Here is a 17,680-nt window from a genome sequence, read left to right as displayed (position 1 = left end):
GTTAAAAAAGTTAACCAGACAGAGCCTTCTGGTTGGCCAACATTCACAATTATATACATCATGCACATTTTCTAGAGTTTTTTTCATTAATGTACTTAAAAGTTCAGAGACGACACTAAAAATGCAGCCTGCAGGTATTTTAGAAGAAAAACAAATTTGATGGATCTGGGTATATCCAAAGAATTCTTATAAAAACCATCTGTTTTACTAGACAGAAGAGAAAACTGCCTATTAGCAAGTCTTTCTTCTTAACAAGAAGGATTAAAAATTACTAGTTATGTCCACTGTGCCCACCACAAGTATGTCTTTAGTGGAAGAAGGTACACAAGGCTGCAATTTACAGCTGTGCAGTTTGCCAAGACGTGACCGACAGCTGACACTTTCACTTGATGTAATGATCTGTTTCAGAAAAGCCACATCCTCACCTACTCTTCTTCAAAAACAAATAGGAAGGAAAGCTGCAGCATTTCCTCAAGAGTATCTCTGCTCTTTGCTAAAAGGAAAAGAGTTGTAAGCATGTTTACATGTTCTATAAAAGAGTCAGCTGCGTCTTCTGACCCGAGCGCTTCACTGGAGGGCAGCTGAAGGGACCATCTCCAGTCGCAGTTCAGGCAGGGACCTGAGGCTCACCTTTCACAACACAAGAAGCAGGACAGAAAGAGCGATTTAAAAAATTTCCAACCTCTCTTGCCCCCGTGGCTCATTTTCAGTCCCACAGCATGACATATCACCAGTGTAGTTTCGTATGCGCAGCTGTCTCTGGGGCTGTGATGTGAACCAAAACAAAAAAAATTAACTCAGCTTTGAAGGAAAAATGGGACTGGGGGGAAGAATCTGACAACAGAGTTGGTTGTAACAACTTTGGGATAAGGTTAAAGAAGGGAGGCAGTACAGAGACAGGGCACAGTTACTCCAAAATGGTGTTATCAAAAACCTCATATCTGAAGCTATGGGCGCAACAGCTGGAGAAACAGGAACTCGCATCAACAAAGACTCAGCAAAACAAAAATAACTTCATTGTTACAGTTCAAATACTGCATTTTGTAAACACAGGAACTACCTTACCTAAAGGAAAAGAGTGAAGAAGTATAAGAAAATATTCAAAATATTGGGTATTCCACAAAGAAAAGAGCTCTATAGTATGGAAATAAGGAACAAATAGACCAGGATTACAAGAAAGAGGTATTGGCTAACATTACCATTAGCAACAAGTCGTTTTTCACTACATGCATGTATATATTCAGAACTTGAAGCCAGGGCTCACAACTGAGTAGACAAATAATGAAGATCTGCATATCAGTTGTGTGAAGTTTGGGGAAAATGCATAAGGAACAGAGAGAAACATGGCCATTGGCACAATCTGCTCCCCTCTCAACTCAGGGATGGGGAAAGCTTCAGGCTTATGTGGACCATGACAAGGGAAAACTGCACTGGAACAGATTTACTTCCTTGAAACACCTCAAATGTTTCCATGGTCAGCTGCATTCCTAGTATCCACTTTTGCTATTAACATTCGCATTATCTGGATCAGATGCTCCAGTCTCTGGAAAAATGCAACATTACTGGGCCATGCCAAACATTTTGGCAGGACCTTCTCAGGAGAGGAATGGTCCAGGAAGAGATCAAAGCTGCTCTTACCCTCATTGCCTGTCTGCCAGGAGATGCTCCCACTTTCAGCATGTCAAAGCTGACTCAAATGTCAGGAACAAGTGAACCACAAAGTAGAAATACAGGTATTTTGATTCCACTTCCAAGAGATGACTAAATGTTACACTACAGCTATTTCAGGCATTACAGAGAGACTTGGGGGGGGGGGGGGGGGGGGGGGGCGGGGAGGGACGACACACGGGATTTCATTTTAACTCCTAGCAGACTCATCTGTGACAATGTCAGCACAAAAGCTGGCAAGATTTAGCACCTCTAGTTCTAAAAGAAAGGTTTATTCCAGGCTTGGAGTTGTAAGAAGGTTAAAGCAAGTTAAATTATCAGGTTTGTAAAGATACCATCTACCACCAACCCACACTATGTGCGATTTTAACATGTGCTTTTAGCCCTGAATTTTCAAAAAGTATCATATTTACAATGACTCGTGAAAGAAGAAAGTAGAACTAACCTGGCACAGAGTGGTAAAATACTCCCCCTGATGACTCAAACCCAGTATTAATTCTCTGATCTTTCAGAAGTGTTGACTCAACTTACTGAGAGTAAAAGAAAGACAGATCAAAAGACATTTTCATTTGGCTCAGCAAAATCACAATTTTCCCATTGATTCAGGTGCTCCTGGTATCAGGTATATGAAAGCCTTACACTGGTATTTAGCATTAAATCAGTTACAAAGTAGAAGTTTGATTTTAAACAGTTTACAAATACTAACTCAACATATTCAGTTGCCAAATGGGGAAACATCTGCTAATCCAAAACAGTGATAGCCATCCCCATACTACAACCCAGATCTTTAACATGTCTGCACTAAACAGTGTACCTTAACCACTCTCTACAGGCATAAAACTTGGACTCAAAGCAGCAATATGCATCTCATGTGATAGTTCCCTCCATGCTGTGGGGACCTCGAAAGCTCTGCTATCTGAAGACCACTGCCATTGGAAAAACCTGCTTGCAGGCTGCAAAACCTGGCAGCTCGTTGCGTTAGTATTGTGTAAAATGTGACAAAACAGGCAAGATAGTCCTGTTAACCTCTGATCAGAATTTGCCTCACTAACAAACTGATGGCTTACATTGCTTTACCACTTCCAAACTGCCTTTCATATTCATGGTATGACAGGTTCATCCCTGCTCTTTGGAAGGTAATTGTCCTTCCTGATCTTTCTTCAAGTGAGCTAGTCCAGGGAGCTTTTTAATTAAGTGCAACTCTTAAAATATTACATTAGTATAACAGTAATGGCCTTAATCTGGGGCTGGTTTGTTTAAGTGGCTCTTTTTTTTTTCCTAATTAAGCATTAGCAAGTCCCTCCCTGCAGTGCTATAAACAAGATGTTCAGTTTGCCCATTAAACACAGCTTGGACTCCTTCAGCCAACTCTTGACAGAGGCTGGGAGGACCTACCAGTAAAAGACTACCCTACACTCCTTCCTAAGGATCCGCTAACACCTGCCAACAGAAATAGGATACAGGCATAATGTGGTTTTAACTTGACTCATTATAGCCACTTCAAGTCTTAGGTAGCTCCAGCGAAGCTTGAGACAAGGAACAATATAGCTGAGTACATATATACCCTCCAGGTGGAAATAGTGGCAAACAAGCCCTTGTGCCTCAGAACACAGTCCAAGCAGAGTCACAAGTACCTGTCCTGAAGTACACGGGCATGCAGCCAGGCTGCTTCTCTAGTGCTGAGGAAGCCAGCATAGCCCCAGCTCACACACACAACAGCATGCATTTGGAAATGGAGTTGGCATTAGCTGTTGACGCAACTGTTACCCCACAGGAGTTGACTTACCTCTTCCCTTCACTGAACATGAACGCGTACGTCCCAAGCACACTGAGGTTTATTTTACTGCTTGTGCACTAATATGGGAGCTTGTTAGTACAAGTTTTGATATACCAGAAGTATGATCACTGTTACACATTTACTCTTAACCACTTCTCTTGGCACAGACGTAATGAATATTTCACTGTGAGGTCAGATACATTCAACTTTATCTGACTAGTCTTGAGAAACTTTTAAAAGGAGTAAAGGCCTACACTTTGGGGACTTAAGCAATAAAAAATACTGATGCCCATCTATGGTCCTTTTCTTCGAATAGATCTAATTATGCCTTCTTAGAGAGAACACACACACGAGTTGCAAACACAGCACAGTAAGCAGACACACACAAATATACTAGCTCTTCAATATCCACCTCCACATCCAGCGGCACAAAGACAGTAGTTAACTCTGATTTTGGTATAAAAAAATTGGGCTTGATGACTTGCTTGCCAATGAGAATCAAGCAGTCATACATTTAAAGCCTCAGCCAAAATCAGAATGCTTCCTCCCACATTCATGGCAGAGTCCACATGAAAAAAAAAATCCACAAAATCTTCACCCACAGCAGCAAAGAGAGCAGACTTGTCTCAAATAAAGCTGAAGTTTACCAACCACTGAGGAGATGCAGGCTTATAACCATAGCCAAAACCAAGACCCATGTTAACAGCTCCTTAGAGAACCAAGATTCTGGGTGTCCACCAGAACTCCCAGGTTGCTTTCTGCAGACTTGCTTTCCAGCTGGTCAAGCCCCCAGCACATATACAAGTATACAGTGTGGCCCATATAGGGTATACCACCCACCACATGGGGTGGATCCTCCCCAGGTGCAGGACTTTGCGTCTCCCGTTGCTGAACTTCATTAGGTTCCTGTCTGTGTACTTCTCAAGCCCATCCAGGTACCTCTGAATGGCAGCACAATCATTTGGTGTATCAACTTCTCATCTTGTATCATCTGTAAACTTGCTCACAGTGCTCCTGGCCCCACCATGTAGGCCATTAATGAAGAGGTGAAACAGTATTGACTGAGTATCAAGCCCTGGGGTACTCTGCTAGTGACTGGCCTCCACCAGGACTTCATGCTGCTCCAACCACAAACTTCATAGACAAACTGAGGAAGTACAGGCTAAGTGTGTGGACACCGAGGTGAATGGGAAACTGGCTGAACTATTTCTCATCCACCTCAGAGTCCACATAGCTAGCCTGTACTTCCTCATTTTGTCCATGAGTATGCTATGGGGGAATGTGTTAAAAGCCTTACTTAAGCCGAAGTCAACAACATTCACTGCTTTCCCCTCATCCACCATCTAGTCATCTCTTCATAGAAGGCTATCAGGCTGGTCAGGCGTGAATTTCCCCTTCCTAGAGCCATGCTGACTACTTCCAATCACCTCCTTGTCCTTACCATGCTTCAAAATGTTTTCCAGTATTATTTGTTCCATCACCCTCCCTGAGATGGAAGTAAGCCAACCCATCCACTGTTCTCTGGATCTCCTTTCTTAAAAGCTTCCTTCTGGAAGACAGAGATGGCACTTTATTCTCCCAGTCCTCAGGCACCTTCCCTGATCACCACAGCCTTTCCAAGATACCCAAGTGGCCTTGCAATGACATCAACCAGCTCCCTCAGTGCTCATGGGGACATCCCATCAGATACCATGGACTTGCTTATGCCCGTGAACTTGTTTTAAGTATTTCCTAACCTGGCCTTCCTTCACCAAGGAGGAGTCTTTCTTGCTCTGGATCCTCACATTGTCACAGGGACCTGGGATACTTGAAGGCTTGTCTTCCCAGTAAAGACCAAGATGAAGAAAACAATCACCAGATACTTTTCAAAAGCCATATTTAACTGACCAGGCCAAGCAGCTACAGGGATTTTTTTGTAAAACACCCAGCCCTTCCACCACTAACTATCTACCCTTAGACAACAATTTCTACTAAGCTATGATTTCAGATTTCCCTCTTGTATTAGAGATACAGAACAAAACAGTTCACACAAAGGGTTATAATTTTTTACATGTAACTGAGTAATATGCAAGAGTTTTGTATCTTTAGAGACTTCTTCCACTACTCAAATTCTATTACCAAACTTAAACACAAAAAAAACCCAAACACCAAAAACCAAACCCAAACACCAAAAACCAAAACCAAACAGCATCAACACATAGCTATGGCAGTAATGTGATTGAAGAACTCTTAGAACAGAGAAGGCTGTTACTAATTCTGACATCTTTGCTCTAGAACCTGCCCTACCTGTTCCTTACCTATTATTTACTCAGGGTTTTCACCACGTCCTGAAGATCAAGAAAATTACACCAGTAAACAGAAATGGGTAGCAAGTTCAAAGGACCTAAAGCTCCAGAGAACATTCTACTTGACAGGCCCCAGTGAGGGGCAGGAATTTACTATAGGAGGTCTGGAGAGGCAGCATCGATCACTGTCTCCCAAAGAGTCCTTTTAGTTCTCAGTCTAAAAGCCTCCAACCTCAAAGCAACTGAAAAAGGTTAGAGGTAATTAGAGTTCTTTTCTTTTTGAAATATACGCTTATCTTTTTAAAATCTCATATAACATGACCATGCTATTCTAGCACTTCCCTAACAACCTTGCACAAAAAAGGAGGATCAGCAATACTGGGTCACTGCCAGTTACTGGACGTTGCTCAAACATAAGCATTTTTTTTTATTTAATTGTCAATTTAAAGAGGTAAAGATCATCCTTTAAGCTTCACAACCATCAGTGCCTATAGCGATTCTCTGTGCAACTGTATTGTTTTATTTTGTAATCAGCAGAGACTGCCTGAGGAGACCTGGTCAAAATTCACTGTTGGTACAACTTCATACTCAAATCCAGACAGCCTTCGTACGATTTACTGTTATCTCCACAAACACAAACAAAAATAACAAGATATTGCTGAAGTCATTGGATTGGATTGGTTATTTGTCTCCTTTTCGGTGGAAATTTGCAGTCTGACCTTTTATTTCAGCAAAACCATCTAAAAAAAGCTGAAGGCAGACTTTACTTCCTGGATAAAAAGCATATTTCATCAAAAGCTTATACTTCCGCAAAGTGAATTACAATATTTCCTTGTATACCTGAATATCCACAGTCATGAAGTTTTATCACTAAATCGTAAGGACATGTATGAACTGTGTCATCACAATTAAAGATGTCCATTAATGACCTAGAAGTACCCCATTACCTGGAATTTATTTTTAAACTATTTACAGATGGAGGGTAACTTCGGGCACAGTCAGATGAGCCCAAACTGGCAGCAGCCAACAAGGAAAAAGGTTGTTGCTCCCCTTGTCATCCTCCACTGAACGTTGCCACGCTTTCTGTCCTGCTAATTGTCCACTCAATTCCCTAACTTTGCTCTTTACAGTGATCTAAATTTTAAAAAGAAAAACTAGTTTAGGAACCAGAGCAGGAAGACCCAGGGAAAAAGTTAGAATAATTTCTTCACTCATTTTAGCAGCAACCAAAAACGTATCTGACTTCTCTAAACAGGAAACTCGTGGATTTGCTGTTTACATTAATATTTGAAAACTTCCTTGGGCAAGCTTACTAGCGAAAACACACAGCACACTCAGAAGAGTAGAGGGAGCCTGTTTTCTGCAGAGGACGACTGAAGTCAGTAGTTACTGGAATGCACCATGAAAATGGATGCATTCCCTGCAAGTGACAGGTACCAAAAGAACTCTCAATGGGCACGTTCCTTTAGGAAGTCAGGGTGTTCAGGAAGCTAGTAGAGTTTAGTAGTTACAGGCATCTTTTGGGCACTGGGGTTAAATCCAAGCTGATCCTAAAAACTCAAGTGACTCTGGGAGTGTCATCTGTGACATGCACATAAATTTTGCCTTTTTTAAAAAAAAAGTTTTCTTAGACTGTCTCAACTAAAGTACACTCTTTTTAGAGAAGAAAATGAGACACTTAAAGAGTTAAACCAACATTAAACCACAACCCACTTTGGATTCTTCTTCTCCCACAAACTGGAATTGCACGTGAAGCATTTAAAGGACTTGGGTAAACCAGAACCAAAACTTACTTTCAGCACAACAAACCACCTGCAAACCAACACCCGCAGCAAAAGCCTGAGCAGCATGGAAACTGCTCTGCAGACCACAAAGCAGCAGCTGTTACAGCCTCCCCATCCCCACCATGCATGACAAGCCCTCACTTCTCTACCCTAGGATGCTCTGCAGACCACGCAGCCAAACTTCTCATAGGTATTCAATGCAAACTAACCAAGTCCTTGCCATTAAGAAAAGGCTCATGTACCTGTTCCTGCTCTTCCCCAGCAAAGAATTTAATGTTAATCAATGGCTACCAAGCCACATCAACATGTGCTTTCCCCTGGAAATGGCATAGGCATATCTCACTTTGAGACCTATTTCTGGAGGAGTATGAGGAGATGTACAGGGGTCTCGCAGCAAGCTGCGGCTCGCACGCCACAGCACTGGCACAAGCAGGTTCAGCTGGAACCACATCTCACTGCCCCAGACTTTAATGAGCTCAAGGCAAACAGTGGTGCCACACAAACAGCAGCAGCCCAGCTCCAACAAGAACGCTGAAGACCAGAGCTAGAGGTTGTACCAATGGAAAGCCAACACGGCGATGGATCGTAGCACCGCGCACCTTCAAGGGACTGTTTTCCAACACCACCACTTTCACCTTACCAGTCAGTCAACCATTACTGGCCTGAAGCAGGTTAAGTTCACTCGTAACAGATCCTGACCAAAAGTTGCTCTTTTTTCATTTCTCCAGTTTTAACCATTATTCAGCCTCAGACTCATGGTAGCACACACTCACTGCTCCTTACAGGCAAGTGGTATTTCACCTCACTACTAAGACCTGCTAAAGCATAAGATGCTTGTTCAGCACTCTCCCACAGGCAGTGACTGACAAACACTGAGCCTCTACGGGTGTAGTACTTCTTTCAATCCCAGAAAAGGCTACAGTCACCTTGCTCCAAACTGGTATACCTGGAGATCATGAAAAACACATTTATTTCCTAACAGGATAATCACCATGGCAACCAGCTTTCAGGAAAATAACAGTCAACGACTTCAGGACAAAGACAGGCCACTAAGGAATTCGTTAAGGGAGACCAACCAGCTCACACAATCTGAAGAATACTGAAATTTGCCAAATTTCTCTCTGAAGAAACTGTAAGTAGGCGTCTGCAAAGTTCTTATCATAACCCATCACACAGTTGGATCAATGGCACTACCATCTGTCTCAACATCTCAGTGCCCTTTAACATTCTTCAAAACTTTTTAGACACCTTGTAGGGCAGTTTTAGGGCAACATTCTCCAATGTACACAATTTAACCTTTCAGACCATTTCTTTATATCAAAAGAAAACTATCTCACACTCAAATTCTTTGCCACTGCACACATTAGTATTCACTTTTAGTCACGTAAGTTTAAATAATGAAACTGCAGTTATTGCAAACACTTAAATGATGCTTTTCATTAATTGAAAATGTATTACAAAGATAGATCAACCTCATCTTAGAGATAGGGAAATAACGATTAATACCTTGCTTAGGGACATACAGTCAGGGACACACAGAATCTTTGTATTCTTACGGGTTTTCAGAGCTACTGCAGAAATTGTTCAATTTTCACAGAACAGCAGCTCCTTTGGGAAATGCACACTGCTTTTAATTGATGGAATTACACAGACCATTACTTACTTATACACAACTAAAAAAAGGCACCTAGTTGGGTTACAGAATCCAAGTCCCTGAGTGAAAAAAGGCACTAAGATTGTAATGGGCAGCTCAAACCATTTCACTCCTGAAGCTCTGGTGCATTTCTCCAGTTTTCACAAAAGCATTTCACAGGAAATAAAAATTCTTTTCTACCCGTGCTATTTTAGTATGCTACCACAACCAAATAAAAACGCCAAGGTTAGACTGGGGAACATGATTAAAGTTTCCCGCATTAAGTTCTGCCCACTCAGAAGCATTTACCAGACTATCACCCCTTGATCCCAGCTCTGCTTGCACAGGAGTGATGGGAGGAATAACTGCAGCACAGATAAGGATCCTTTTCTACACCACAGCACTTCACTGCCAGTTACAGTTCACACTAGCATTGCAGACACAGACCATTTTGCCCTCCTGTTACAGGAGCAACGACATCAGGATATTAAGCCAGACAGGTAGGTAGGTTAGAGATGTGTCCCTCCAGTATCATCTCAGCCTGAATCACTGGAGCTCATGAATAAAAGCTCTAAGAAAAGCGTGTCTGCTAAATACTTACTGTACAGCAACATAGCATGCTGAATGATTCAGTCAGGTTATCTACTTACAGCACAGTAGTTTTCCTTTTTGGAAAAAAATGCTTAAAAATAACGAGTCTCTTCTAGGAGAGATGTGTTTGCCTACCTTTCGCTGTAACCCACAATTAATTGCTAAGGTTGCTGCTGCCCTGGAGTGTTAGCATGAACACCTACATCACAGGAAAGATAATCACGTCCAGGTAGTTTACGAAAGGAGAGTCAACAGATGTTATCAGTGTACATTGGCCTCTGCTAAGTCCATACAGAGGAAGTCAGCTGACTTCCTCATTCCAGGTTTAAAATTCAATACAGAAGTACAGCTAAAAGCCTTAAGGTAAAATACAGCTGTGCAAGCTGGGCAGCTTTTGTGCTTCTTAAACAGCTGAGGTTCTTTATCTTCCATTACCTGGGTGGGACAAAGCTGTGCAGTCACAAAGCAAAGCCCACCCAGCTCTGCTAGTCTTGTACATTACAGGCAGACTGCCCTAAGAGACCGCTGCTTTCTGTGAGCAAAAAGACCACCGCGCTACGACCTGCACATAGGAAGGCAAGCAAAACTTACTTCTTTTCTAGCCTTTGCTGAAGATGCTTTCCAATTCAAAGCAGGTATCTTCTAACGTGATCCGAACACTTTATCTAACCAAATAGAGGAACCACCATTGCCTCTCAGGTGCATTTCAGTGACTACTTAACATCTGTCAAATGCTTGGAAGAAGAAAGTCTCTACAGACCTTAGTGGCATTTAAGAACTGAATGGGTGAGCAGTGAAGGCTCAGGTCATACAACACAGGCTCTTCTGAAAGGAATCTTTTCAATATTCCTACTGCGGGTTCAAACAAGGTCACCCTCCACACAAAAGGCCAGCTAGATATTCTGGTGCTCGTACAGTCTCACTGTGCATACTATATTCCATTGTTAAAACCGTGAATAATGGTGCAGATCAATCTGAATCTAGAAGGTGCATGCCTAGAGTTCTCTTTGCCCTATAACCCGATGGCCTTTTCCTCCCATTTGTTATAAGTCATAGCAGATATACATACCTCAAAAGTGCTCAGGTTGGCTCATCTCTTTGCATAGATATGCTCACAGTTGTAATCCAAACGTCTTCAACAGAGGTCTAATTTTAAAAATACTCAGAAGTATAAATTCCACAGGAAACAGGAAAGTCAGGGGAGGGAAGGAGATAGGATTTATCAGCTTCTACATTTGCAGACAGCTGCAGTCAGTAATGTGGGTCATTTTCAGAGTAAATCTTGGCAACAAAGCTTCGTTGTAGAGGAGAAAGACCTGCCAAAATTAACAAGCATAGTAAGAAACACCCTTAACACCTGATAAGCAACAAAACAGCACCACAGGTTCAGAGTCTCCTTCAGAGAAAAAAATTACATCTTACTTCAAATATTGGGTTTCTGCTAGCTTTGATGTCTTTAAAATCAGAAGTAGCCTTTGAAATTACCTCATATTCTGAGTACTTTAACCTAATAAATTATCTCATGAAGGAAAATTATCTAAGCATTCAGATCATAACAGAGGACACAACACAACGCCACACTGCAGAGTACCTTGTTTCAGACAAAACTTCCCAGCTCATTAGATGCCTTGGTGCTCACTGCATATTTTCACACAGGACTGCTTGTGTGACCAGTGTGAGACTAAAGAATTAAACTGCTGTCCAAAACAGGGACCAACCCAGAGAGTGATGGAAGTCCAACACAGCATAGATATAAGGTACACACTAGGGGAGTTCCCGCACAGCATTAACATTTAGGAGTGTTGGTGTACTCTGAACTTATCTAATTTGGATGTAAGTTAATAAAACAAACACTTTGGGGCAGAGACCTTCTATTCTGTGTTTGCATTTCACATAGTACAGCAGATCTAGGTTCCAAATCAAAGCTGTTCAATACTATTGTGATACACTTTTTTTAACTTTTGGTACAACAGTAGGATTCTTCTTTACAAATCAAAAAAGGTCAGTTAGTTTTGCATTACCATAAAATGCTTCTGAAAGTATGAAGAGATTTCACTTTGCAAAGAAGATATTTAGCTCCCACACAATCACTTGTTTCCTTCCTTCCTTTTCCTTTTGTGACCATTTAAACATGCTTGTCTGGAGGAACAATTTTAAGAATTGGGAGCGTATATGCAAGCTTAAAGAATCAACTCACTGTGTCGTGACAACACCCAGTGTCTTGACTCTCTAGAGTTTTTTTAAAAACTTTAACTACTCACTTTCTAGCAGTGCTTACAAATCGCATTTAGCCTGCCATGCAGGGCCACCTACAGCCAGCTGCCCACAGGCCACTTTAACGAGTCTCACCATTAATACTGAAATAGTACCCTCTCACCCTAGAGAGTTAATCTGAGTCCCCTGTTAGTTATAAAGAAACTCATATCCTTATCAAGAGGGAACTGTCTTCTCTGTAAGTACCATTTCATCAAGCAGTATCCAAGCACACCACCGTAATCAGCTTTCCCAATGTCTTAGAGGACAGACATAAGGGAGAACCAGTAGCCCTGTTTCAGAGGTGAGGAGACTTCAGGTCCATCAAGGAAAGCCACTCAGCTAGGTCGCCTGAGCAATAGCTTCAGCTCACTGATTCCAGTTGCCAAAGTCCAGCTTTCATTAGAAGGCAGCAGCTATGAAATCAGCTGAGGAGAACACACCACATCAGGAAAACACACTGTAGAAATGAGCAGGGAGAGAACACTCCTCCCCCAGACCTCTAAGCAAAAATTCCTAGAAACCCAGCCCAAGATATTATCATGCCAGTTATTTTTGAATGGTTCAAAAACAGTTCTCTGAAAGACCAGATGATATACTAATATAAGGTTTGCCTAACTCCAGTGCAAGCCGCAGCAGCCCACTCATTACAAACACCAGCAGCTCCACAGACCCACGCCAAACCATTCATCTGACCAGCAGAGGAGCCTACTTGCTAGATATAACCCATTTCCTAAAGAAAGTACCTCTTTAAACACACAGAAAAAAACCTGTAGTCTTTCAATGACATTTATTTTGTATCTGAATTAGGTACAGCTTTTAATTATTAGATCTTTACCTAGGATTAAATAAGATGTGAGAGCACCCAAACCATGACAGAGATGTGCTTAAAAAACAAAACCCAGCGACTCCTTTGTGGTACATGGTGGGGGACACCCAAACTTTTTAATGGCAATTTTTTTTTAATGGCATGAAAGCCTGAAGTCCTAGTTTATTTCTAACACAAAACTGACACAAAGGAGATCTTCCTCCATCTTTAGTTTGCTTCCATATTTTGAATGACTTCCAGATCGGTTGAGTGGGTTTATCAGGCAGCTGAACTGCACAGAGTGGATACAAAGCTCCAATAAACTTGTCTGTTTGGCACAGGAATCTTGTGAGGCTGTGGAGGTCACTAACAGTGCAAGTTCTGCAAGCTGGGGGGCCTCGCTGTCCCCAGACAAGAGCAGGGAGAGAGTCCTCCAGCACCTGAGAGGAACAATCCTGGCTAGTACACCTGGCTTTCCTCGCCCCCAGACATTTCAAGATGGAAAAAGAACCTACCCCGAGAGGAGCATCGTCCTGTTGACTAAACACGAAGCTGCCTGCAACATGTTAATCCTGCTCAAGACAGGACCAGCAGTAAGCCGCAAGGACGGCACGGCTTGCTCCCCAAACTCAGGGGGACCCTCTTGCACTGGCTCAGGTCCAGGGCATTACTACTTCAGGTGTGTGTTACTAAGGGCTTCCACCTTGCGGAAACATTAGATTTTAAGGTTTGTGGCCAACTGACACCATTTCTGATGCAGTGACAGTTACATTTCTCTCCTCCTCCTCTGTACTTCCACTCAGATCGTTACACCTTCAGTTTGTACCTTTACACCTTCTGCCCACCAAGAAGCCTCCGTAGGGTTCCTCACTGATCAAATCTTGTAGCGAAAGTGATTGCCTCAGCTTTGTTGGCCACAGTATTTGTTACTAATGCACGCTAGGTTTTTCTGGTATTATCGCCGACAGCAGCTATACACACATGCTGAGCTAACAGATAGTTTCAGTTCTAAGCCTCACAACTTTCAGTACTTGTAGTGCTCAGAAGCCACTGCTTTACATCTGAAGTTCTCTACTTTAAAGGCCTGTCTCTGAAAACCCATTTCAGAACGGCAAAATTTAATCTCACAAGTCACTACAATAAAATAATTAGTATCTTAATTACCTCATAAAAGACAGCTAACGTAGGGAGGAACACGTGAAGAACACACCCAAACTGTAGCTATCTTAAAAATCAGTAAGGTCAGACACAGCCGACTCCTCCAAAACAAAGAGGCCGGGCACCCGCAGCGCCTTCGCAGGCAGTTCTGCACACGCGTACCGGGCCCCGCGGCCTCCCGGGAGGCGCCGGCCGGCTGCGAGGGCTGCGCGCCTCCCGCCGGCCCCGGGCCCCGGCCGCGCCGCACCTGCGCCCCGGCCCGCCCCCACCGGTCCCGGCAACAAGCCCCGACGGGCTGGGATGGGGTGGCCTGGGAGGGTGGCCCCGAGGCGGCTGGGCCGCGGCTCCCTCCGGGGGGCTCCGAGCCGGGCACGGAGAAAAGGGGCGGGGGTGGGGCGGGACAGCGCGGCCCAACGACAGGTCCGGAAGTGGGTGAGGCCGCCGGCGGTGGGCGCAGCCGGGGCTGCCGCGCCCGACCCGGCCCGCGGAGATCCCCTCGGCCTCAGCGCCGGCCTCGACCCGCGGGGAATCCCCCCGTCCCCCCCGTGCTGCCCAAGGGCCGCGGGGCCGGGAAGGGCCACCCCCAGCCCGCACCGGCGCCGACCCGCGGGGTGGGCCGGTCAGTCACTCACCGGCCGAGCGGAGGCGCCCCGAGTGCGCCGCCGGCGGCTGCTCCATCCCCGCGCGCCCCGCCAGACCACTAGCCCCGGCCGCGCACGACGTCAGCGCGCAGCCTCGAGGGGTGGGGCGGGGCGCGCACGGTGGCGTCACCCGGTGGGGGCGGGGCAGGGCGATAGACCACGCCCGCGCCCAACATGTCCCTGCGGGCCGCGGGCCGCCCCGCGGGGCCTGCAGGGGGGCGGCCCCGCGGCCCCCGCCCGCCGAGCCGTGCCCCGGGAGATGCCCGGGTTGCACGGCGCGCCCCCCGGCAGGCTGTGCTGCTAGCGTGCTGGCTGGCCGCGGGGTGGCGCGTGTGATTTCTAAGCCCTTTTCCAGCAGTCCCAGACTGTAGACAATAGACCCTTCACACTGCTCCTCTCCTACCACCTTTCTGACGCGTTTTTTTCCCTCTGCTCTCGTGTTCCTTTTCCCACGTTTGCAACTTGCCACTGGGCCCTGCAGGCACTGCTTCTGTAGCCGTTGCCGGAGAGAGGCCTCGAACGGAACAGCTTGCCACGACTGAGCTCCGCTGTGTGCCTCAGCAGTGACTCGGACTGCCCCAGATACGCAGTGTGGGCATTAGGTTGCTCCTTCAGTCCTGACAACGTGGTTATTTGAAGTCCCCCGTGAAGCCCACGATGGCTGGCAGTCACAGGTTCTCTGTCTAACAATAGGCTCTAGGAAGGATTCATACCTGGTATCAGGTTGCAAACTGGTTTGTGACCTCTAGCTTGCTGCATGGAATAGTGCTTAGGGTTGTGATCACCATTCAGGAGCTTTTAGAATAGTCAAACTGTATTGTAGGTATTTCAGAAGGGCTCCTTGATCAGCTGCTTCTGGTGTTCCACCATCATTTTCATCTAACAGTGAGTTAGATGAAGTGCCCTGAGAAGACACCAAAGACCAGGATCTGAAAGACACTGCTCCGGTTGACCTGACCATCTCTCCTCATCTGAACAGCAATGTTATCTAGGGTGACTGTGTTTATTTTTAGAAGGCTGAACTCTTTCTGGAAGCTGATTTGATGATAAATTTGCCTTGATATGTATTTGTATGATGCAATTAATGTATTTAGCTGCAAAAAGGTTGGAATTTATACAACTTGACTTTTATTTTAAACCAGGGCTTATTAATTCTTACGTTTTTTCACGTAAAGCTCAAGAATTAATGAACACCAGCCAATACCTTTCCCACTCAAATCCCTTCATCACCGCCACCAGCTAGCTTTTCTTGTCTCTCCCCGTGCGTCCCCCAGGTCACAGTCCAGTGTGTCCTGAAGCTACAGCAGAGCCTGGCTATGTCATGTTGGGGTGTACAGAGAAGGCAAGAGCTGTATGCTGAATCCAAGCACTGCCACTTGAATTTACAGACACAGGGTGTGCAGAGAGGACATGGATCCTGACATGCCAAGAAAACCTAAAGGCAGGAAATACGAGATGGTGGATCTTTGCCTACTGAAGAGAATATGCACCACTGACATAGAGCTCCACTGAGGAGTGAGGAGTGTGCTGGATGTATCATCTGTTAAGGGCCTCTCCCTCCTCACTGCTTTCCTTCTCTGATGCTTCAGTAGTCAAAGAAGCCTTATGCCTTTCCATAAACAATTGGTCATCTAAGGTCTGGCTGGGCATTGCATGATTTTCAGGATCTAGGAAATGAGGACAGTTTATTTAAAGCTGACAGGAACTTTGTTCCTTCCCCTATTTCCTAAAAAAACATTTTGCAGAACTAGAAAGAGATCTTTTGAAATTTCTCTTTAAACCATTTTTCACCTTTCCTCCTTTTCAAAGCTGAATAACCAAGCTCTGGGATCCTGCGTCAGCACATGAGAACAGAAGGTGAGACTGACCAAAAGCAGCAAGTGAACCTGGCCTGATGAATTTTCATTGGCTAACTTCAGAGCGTATACAAGGTAAACAAACAGCATACATGGTGGCATTTATATTCAAAATATTTAGTAATTCAATTTTTTCTTATTTATTAATAACAAATATCCAAGTAAGTAATGCATTGTTAGTGTTAGATTTCCAGCTGACGTTAAATTTGGCTTTAAACTACAACATGATTAAGAATATCAGATTCAAAAGTTCACAGGAAATCTGTAGTTTTAGACAACACACAGAAGTGATGAACCAGGTAGCCAAGGAAGTAAATCAAGTACAATTATCCCTCTCTGCGGGTACTGCGTATTGATGTTTTGGCTTGTTAATTACTTTCCTTCTTTATATACTTTCTAACAGGACTTTCTGCAATATATTTCTACATATTTGATCTTGTACTGTGTAATTAACTTAAAAAAAAAATATTCACTAATTCAAAGAGGGGAACGCTGCAAATCTACAAATAGACATTCAGGGAATGGCTTCAGTATCATAGCTTTGTAGCATCTTCTCTGTTTTTTCGGAACAATTGAATCCAAAGGAGCTCAGTATCTTTGAAAGCCAGACAGCACAATATTTTGGACATGCACAATCCAGATCTGTAGACCTACGTGTATCTATGGACAGGAGCCAACACTTATTACAGATACTTCTGTTTTAGACACTTACCTGAGCTATCACTAATAGAGCTCCAGAGTTTCAGGAGATCAATGTGCCAACTTAAAATCCGTTCACTCCTTGTACAGGAGAAAACATTCTGGCCCTCACTGGTCTCTGTCCAACACAGTGGCTTGTGCCAGTGCAAAGTGAATGCAAAATAAGCATGCAGTTATTTTTCTGAGGTGGTGGCATTCAGCACAGCTCTTAAAGCTCATTTGCACAAGAAGGTCCTGTGACAGGCTGTGGATCTAAATAGAATGTAGGAGGGTGAAAGCTAGACTAGGACACCAGAGCAAATAGCTTGCATGTGGCTGAAACTGGGGAGGGTCTCTTTGTGCTTCTATTAATCGACTTTGATTCCTACGGGGGCTGGGGGGAACACCAGTTTGTGGACTTTACCTTTCTATGCCTTTCTCAAAACATCACTTATATTACCCTGGTCAGTTCTCATGATGCCGCCCTTGGTTTGTTAGCTAGGCCCTTCAGTAAGGGGAGAGTCCCCAGCCTTGCAGATATGAACCAC

At 44.2% G+C, this 17,680-nt stretch overlaps 1 protein-coding gene across 12 annotated transcripts in view; it reads right to left on the bottom strand.

Moving 5' to 3' along the window:
* Window positions 1–17,680, bottom strand: part of TMCC1 (transmembrane and coiled-coil domain family 1) — a 200,199-nt gene that overhangs the window by 108,567 nt on the left and 73,952 nt on the right. For 3 of the 12 annotated variants that reach the window (XM_064453373.1, XM_064453371.1, XM_064453379.1), the window contains exons 1-2: window positions 14,590–14,700; window positions 10,808–11,054 (exon numbers count right to left, since the gene is read on the bottom strand). The exons of 1 other annotated variant lie outside the window; for it this stretch is intronic. The gene's annotated coding sequence lies outside the window, so the exon portion shown is untranslated. Of the gene's footprint in view, window positions 1–10,807; window positions 11,055–14,589; window positions 14,703–17,680 lie in introns of those variants that run through there. 8 more of the 12 variants (XM_064453367.1, XM_064453368.1, XM_064453369.1 and 5 more) reach the window with 5 other exon arrangements.

This window comes from Phalacrocorax carbo, chromosome 6 (genome assembly GCF_963921805.1).
Source record: "Phalacrocorax carbo chromosome 6, bPhaCar2.1, whole genome shotgun sequence".
In the NCBI taxonomy this organism is placed as follows: Eukaryota; Metazoa; Chordata; class Aves; order Suliformes; family Phalacrocoracidae; genus Phalacrocorax; species Phalacrocorax carbo.
Note: the sequence above shows the minus strand (reverse complement) of the source record. Positions and strands in the feature narration are given on the sequence as shown.